This window comes from Ursus arctos, unplaced genomic scaffold (assembly GCF_023065955.2).
Source record: "Ursus arctos isolate Adak ecotype North America unplaced genomic scaffold, UrsArc2.0 scaffold_28, whole genome shotgun sequence".
In the NCBI taxonomy this organism is placed as follows: Eukaryota; Metazoa; Chordata; class Mammalia; order Carnivora; family Ursidae; genus Ursus; species Ursus arctos.
The window spans coordinates 27,172,702-27,180,030 of NW_026622963.1; the positions used below are offsets into that span (position 1 = coordinate 27,172,702).

The 7,329-nt window shown below is 40.0% G+C and overlaps 1 non-coding gene across 1 annotated transcript; it reads right to left on the bottom strand.

The window, feature by feature from the left end:
- Positions 1-261: 261 nt before the first annotated feature.
- LOC113263821 (U6 spliceosomal RNA) lies at positions 262-369 on the bottom strand. Its single transcript, XR_003319411.1, has one exon. It is a non-coding gene; the product is annotated as a U6 spliceosomal RNA (small nuclear RNA).
- Positions 370-7,329: the final 6,960 nt, after the last annotated feature.

The following is a 7,329-nucleotide window of genomic DNA, read 5'->3' on the forward strand; positions in this document are numbered from 1 at the left end:
CTTGTGGTTCATTTTCCCCTCTGTTTACCACCCCCCTTCAATTTTCCCTTCCTTCTCCTAATGTCCTCCCGGCTATTCCTTATGTTCCACAACTAAGTGAAATCATATGATAATTGTCTTTCTCTGCTTGACTTATTTCACTTAACATAATCTCCTCTAGTCCCATCCATGTTGATGCAAATGTTGGGTATTCATCCTTTCTGATGGCTGAGTAATATTCCATTGTATATATGGACCACATCTTCTTTATCCATTCGTCTGAAAAATATGGAACGCTTCAGGAATTTGCATGTCATCCTTGCGCAGGGGGCCATGCTAATCTTCTCTGTATCGCTCCAATTTTCGTATATGTGCTGCCGAAGCGAGCACCAAACACCACAAGTTTTAAATTGAGGGCAACGCAAGGGAGAAGGAGACAGTTGACAATTTTAGAGATTCAGCCCTGGGTTTAAATCTCACCTTTGCCACATCATCCCGCTGTATTTTCAGAGAAATTCCTCTAAACGTGTTTCTTTACCAGCCCCACATGATGGTATTAATGATGCCGGGTGGTGTGGCTGTCAAGAAGACTAGTGTGTCCATAGCATGATAAAAGACAAAGAGCGAAAACCGAGTGGCTGTTATTTCTTCTTCCAGCTACTAAGCCTAGAGAACTTGAGATAAATCCGGATGCCTAAACTTCAAGTTAAAACAGCACCCCTGGGCCTATCAGATATACACTGAGATCAACTCACTCTAACATGAGAATGAATAAGAATATCGTCCTCAAAGGTTTATTGTGGTAATAAAATGAGATTAAATATGAGAGCTCTATCTACAAAGTTCCATAGCAGTCTGTCCAGCCTCAATCAGAGGAATTCCAGAACGTCATCGGAGGATCTGCAAGTCACATGACAAAGGTAGATACAGTTGTCAGCATCCCCAAGAAAAGAGAGAAGAAAAGATGCTGTGGCATTTGTAGCTGAAAAGGAGAGGGGTACGGACTCGTAAAAAGCCCTGTATTTCCTGCAATAAAAATAGCATTGATCCAAAACATATGTTTGATAGAATCTTTTTATTTTATTGTTGGAATAAAAGCTAAAGGTCATCTACACCAATATTATTACTTCACACAAATGGTAAGGGGTCTTGCTTCTAGGTCTCTAATGCTTCTCTCAACAATGGATGCTCTTTGTTTTTACTATCGCCCTGGAAAATGAGCCTCATTCTTGCCTTCCAGTCAATATGATGAAACTTTCTCTTATGCTAGCGTATTCTTATTATTGAGTTCAACCTTCTGCCATTTCTGAGAGGGCTTAATCTCTGAGAAACTGGACTGAGTTGGACAGTCCAGCTGGACCTGTTCCCAAAGACAGGGTAAAAGCTAGCTAAGTTTTCAGCTTGTGTACTTGTGGAAACTTATTCACAACAAAGTGGTGTTGACTTCAATGAAGCAAAATATGAATTTTCCATACATTTAAAAGTTTCAAATGAGTCGGCCCATAAAATCACAGAATATATATACATATACACATAGGTATCTAACTAAGAATAGAAGACTAGGAATTCAGCAGTGTGATAGGCTCAATAACAGCCCCCCAAATTTTAGGTCCTAACCTCTGTCAATGGTACTTGGTTTGGAGAAAGGGTTTCACATGTCAAGTCAAAGATATTGAGATGGGGAGACTATCCTGGATTATTTGGGTGCATCCTAAATGCAATCGCATGTGTCCTTACAAGAGGGAGGGAAAGAGAGGTCTGACATGCACAGAGAAGGCGGCAATGTGAAAAGGAACAAAGAGACTTGGAGAGGCTGGCCTTCAGGATTGGAATGATGCAGCCATGAACCAAAGAATCCTGGCAGCCACCAGTAATGGCTGGAAGAGGCGAGACAGGGATTCTCTCCTTGAGCTTCTGGAGGAAGCGCAGTCCCCTGATAATACCCCAATTTAGGCCTAGTGATACTGATTTCAGACTTCTGAACTTGAGAAATCAGGAAGAATAGGTTTCTGTTGATGAAGGCACCAAGTTCATGACAATCATTCTAACAGCAATAGGAAACAAATACAAGCAGTTATCATAAAGACAGGGCAATCTCTTCTCCCATGGATCTTATAATCAAGGAGAGAAGATAGAAAATTGAACAAATAAAACAGAAGGTGACTTAGGATGGGGGGTATGATAAGGAAGAGCAGGGTGTTTTGAGAACATAATAGCAGAGGGGTCACATCTGTCATTGGAGGTCAGGGAAGGCCAAGCTGAAAGTGTTTAAAATGAGATCTAAGTATCTAGAATGAGCAGCAGTTATATGGCAAGGTACAGGGCACTCATGGAAGTGGGTTCCACACTGTGCCAGAGCCAAGAGGCCGTGGGGATAGTTTCACATTCGACCCGTGAAAACCATCCAATGGGCCAGAGTGTGGAGTGCATTGAGTGGTAGGAGATGAGGCAGATAGACAGGCAAAAAACATACTACGCAGGGATTTACAATCATGGTGAGGAGTAGAGGGATTATTTTAAAAGCAGTGGGAAGCCACTAAAGTTCTCCAATCAGGGACTGGTATATCAGATTTCATTTTAAATGGATAAGTTTGGTGTCACCATGAAAAATAAATAGAATTGGACTGAATCAAGGTTGGTTGAGGGGGCCAGGCTGTGATCTAAGCAAGAGATGACTGTAACTTGCACCAAGACCAAGGACAATGGCAGGGAGGCTAGACAAGAGAGGTGAGTGCCTACAAGAGAGAGCATTGACTTGGTAGGTAGAATAGGACTGCCCAATTGACCGGACATGAGGTGTGTGAGAAAGCAAAGCTTGAAGATGGGTCCATCTGCTGGGACATGGAGTGCTGACATTTCAGGAGGTGATTATGAGTTTGGTTTCAGATGTGTTGAGTTTGACATGTTGGTGGAAAATATAAATGGAAATATTGACATGGCAAGGGGGAATATAGATAGGAAACTCAGAGTGCTGGTCTGGCCTGGACAGGTGGATATGGGATTTAATTTCTAGAAACAGGGCAAAGTGGTAAGGGGCCCAGAGAGGGAGGAGAGGAATGCTCAGTAATCACCACAGCGAGTGAGGGTCCTTGTAAAGCATTGGCACAGTGAGGGGTTCTATGCACCAGACAACCTGTGTGTGACTCAAAACTTCCTCTTGCTGGGCTGGATTTTCCCCCCAACTTTTACCCTTCAGTTGCTTGATTTGAAAGTTCACTTCCTTTTCACACAACCACATTCCTGCGGACTCTGTTTTGAGCCATCAAAGAATATAGTTATGTCCTGCTTGGATAATATCTGTTATTAAAGCAAGAGCTAAACGTTTCTAGGTTTGAGTACAGGGGAGAAGAAGTAAGGTGAAAAGGAAGAAGGGAAGCAGAGTGACATAACACAGGAAGGTGATACATGCAATGAGATCATATTAGAAAAATACTGTAATTCACGGCAATTTACCTTGATACCCCTATTCTGTAATATAGCACCTCCAAATAGAAAATTGGATTATTTACTATACCTCCAGGATATTTCAGGTTACAAGAACAACAATTTCACCTATAAAATATAAAAAAGTGACCCAGTGATTAATTTGGATTGTGTGTTCTATCAATAAGCCTAAATATAGATAAAGCTAAATTTCCACTTCTTTATTAAAGGCTCCATTGATCAGAAAAGAGTATTTTTCTTTAAGAATATGCTTATAGGGTGCCTCACAAATGAATTTTTCGTTCATGTTCTCATTCAATGATGAGATGATAGGCATTGCAAAAATAAAAAGATGAACAGGAAAAATAATGGTCTTCATTGTTTACAATATTATAAATAAATATGCTAGATATTGTACATTGGTGCAATAATGATGTGGCTAATATTTGCTGCATGCCTATCATGTGTTAAATATTTTGTTTGACCTTTGGATTGTAGCAGTGAACAAGATAGACAAGGATCCTGGACTCAACAAGTTTACCTTCTAAAGAGAGACCTTTGGGAGCAGAGAGAAGAGAGTAGATGCTGGCTAATTTGCATTGAAAGGTAAAGGGAGACATGTGCTGTTGGGCCAAGATAGTCGTTGGAGAAATTGGAGAAGGCTGGTTAGCCAAGGCAACATGTACTTTGAAGTTTAACAGCTAAAGAGGGAGTCACTAGCTAACAGGCAAGGAGGACATAGAAACCAGGACACAGAACAGAACAACAGTGCAGAGATGAGAAAGTACCTAACGTCTTCAGAGAACGGGGAATCAACTGACATAGCTATGGCATTGGAGATTGAGACCAGGTTCTGAATAATATTAAGTGCCTTGCAGAGAGATTTAGAAGAATCCAAGTATTTCTAACCAACCAGAAAAGAATTTTTTTTAATCTGTTAATAGCCATAGATAACAGAACATTCAGCATATCATGCATGACTTGATTAACTAGTTTTGTTTTGTTTTGTTTTGTTATGGTTTAACCCATATTCGATCTCAATAATAAGCAATTAAAATAAGTTAAATAAGTTTGTGCTGTGGAACAAGATTTATTCTTTAACTAAAAAGTTCTGGCTTGTGATCAATTATACCAAGGGATGAAGTAGATTCTCCGTCCCCGGAGTTTTTAGGCCTGGAGACAGGCTCGTCTTGTCTACGCCTATAAGGTCAACCTGGATGACCATCCTTCTAGGACTCAGGATTTTTATGATTGTGAGATCTTGCAACACATTGAAATGACAAGCTAAAAATAGATTGCTGCAGTAAAACTAAAACAATAAAAGGATTTAATTTCATAATCATGTCCACCGTCATAGCTCTTTTAAAAACCATGGCTTTTGAAGAACCTTGGAAGGAGATGAAAATAAGATCTCTTTTATGGTTCCCCAACTAATTACTTTATCAGCCATCCAACAACACAGCCTCAAGTTTCTATAATATACTTGGTAAACTTTAATTAATATAAACCCTTTACCATTATTCTCATAATGAAAGATAAGACCATTGTCATATATCAAACAACAGAAAATTAATTGTTTGTCACTGCTTTCTGTGAAAAATATCGTATTTCTTTCCAAGTAGAATATTTATTTGGGAGTCATTTTACAGCTACAGATAGCCATAATCTTTCTTCAAAATGATGAATTTCAAAGGCCAAGACTCACATGATAAAATCCCACGATATAATTTAATGATCTAGAAGAAGTTCGACCATCATTGAATTTATAGACTCTTTGTGTATTAAGAAGCAGACATGAGCTCAGACTTTGCTAGTGATGAATAGGTACAGGGGCATGAACAGTAACTATTCATTTAAGGCCAGAGTCGACTCAAGTCATTCCATCTATGGGTCAAGATGTTCACAGATGATTGCAAATTCTCTCATCACTTAGTAAAAATGTAAACACCGTAAGGTGGCAAAGCCCATAGTCGAAAAGAAAGGAAGTCTCATGGCTTCTTGCCCTTAGCCACCAGACCTCTCATGGGATGACATAAGCCTGGGCACGAACTGGTTTTTAATGTGATGTAGGTCACACTCCAAGCAGACTCTAGAGAGGTCCAAGGGCACGGGTTATGGGATATCTTTCACTGTCAAAGCTCAGTTCAGGGTTGATGGTTGGACCAGTGCAACTTGGGCTTTGGGAAAGAACAACAGTGGGCCATGAGGAAAAGCACCTGAGATCTGTTTGACATTCAGAGATACTGTGCTTGGTGTTTAGAAAGCAGTAATTCTACCCCCTCCTTTTTTTTTTTTTTTTTTTTTTTTTAGAAATAAAAACAACTGTCTTTTATTATACAAACTCAAATGATGGGAGTAAATAGAAACAAGTATAATAAAGAATTGCCGGCTTCCTGAGAGCCTTCAGGAAGCAAAAGAAACTTACAGTGAATTTTACAAGAAAAACGGAAGTCAGATTAATCTGGCAAGTCAGCTAACAGAATCAGGTTAAAAAACAGTCTACTATAATAAATTGCACTAGTTTACCCAAATCTACCATTTGCAACACTGCCTCTTGGAGTCAATGTGCTTCACGTAGTTCTATAAATACGTATTTGCTGGATAAATGGATAAATGAATGGATGGATGAGTGGATGGAGAAAAGGAAGGAAAGAAGGGAGACAGGCATTTGGAGATTCAACTCAAACCACCTTCAAATACATGTCTTCTGTGTCAAGAAAACAGGAGAGGGGGAATAGCAGGGATGATTCTTACACCATCATGCATGTACACTGGAACTGAACAATTCAGTAAATAGATGGCACATGGTAGAAGCCAAGTCTGTCACTGTACAAATGTACCCCCTCCTTTTTTAAAATTCTGTGATGTTTGTTTGCTTATTTGTTTGATTCTGAAAACTGATCTAGGAACAGGGTGAAAACAAAGAAATGTAACATTGCATCAAGATAAACAGCGTATAAAAGAAAAAAAAAACTCAATGAATCCGTTGATTTATTGTATCTACACGAGGTCAAATTGTAAAGCACTTCGACTTCCTGCATAGACTGGCCATCTTGGACCTCATAGTGGCCCAGTCCTGGGGAGATCAATGACTTTTTTTTTTTGCCTTTTTATTTTTTTTATTATAATAATATTTTTTATTATATTATGTTAGTCACCATATAGTGCATCCCTCATTTTTGACGTAAAGTTCCATGAGATCAATGAGACTTTAAATCTGTATGAGGGAAAGTGATCAGCGTGAAAATGAAATGATCAAAGACCGAAAACCAAATGATGCCCCCCCAAAAAGTGATATTTAAAATTGCATTTGCTGCCTTCCTTTTATAACATGAACAAAAGAACCTATTGGGAAGGCTAAACAGGTAAGGAAAGCTTGGAGCAAAGCAGAAGGAAAAACATAGCAAAGAGAAGGGAATATAAAATAACACAATTATTGCTCAGCAGGTGCGTGTCAGTGTATTAATCTCTGTATTACGAATCAAAAGTCAGGGGTGTGGAGTGATAGCATTTACACAGTAACTCACAGGTAGTACACGCTGGGGTCAGGATTCAAATGAAGGTGTGTCTGATGGGAGAGTCTTTATCCTTTCTCAGTGTGTCACATGGCCTCCCCCATCATTGGGTCACCTGGGTTTATTCCCGCTGAAGGTGGGGATCCACGGGCGGGGGAGGGTTACAGAGAAGGTCCACCAAATGCAATCTCCACTCCTCACCTGATTGCGTTTGGCTGGTATCCAGCGCATGCTCCATTTGCCCCCAAGTTCTCCCTCTTCAGTGTTTCAGGCACCGTCTCTGAGTTCCTCCCAGAAGCCCTTGCTCCTCAATGAGGCTTCTTCAGAGCACAGTCCGAGAGGAGTCTAGGATGAGGTGAACAACCACAGAAGGAATTTGCCAGCATTTAAAACACCCCGAACAGCCTATAAC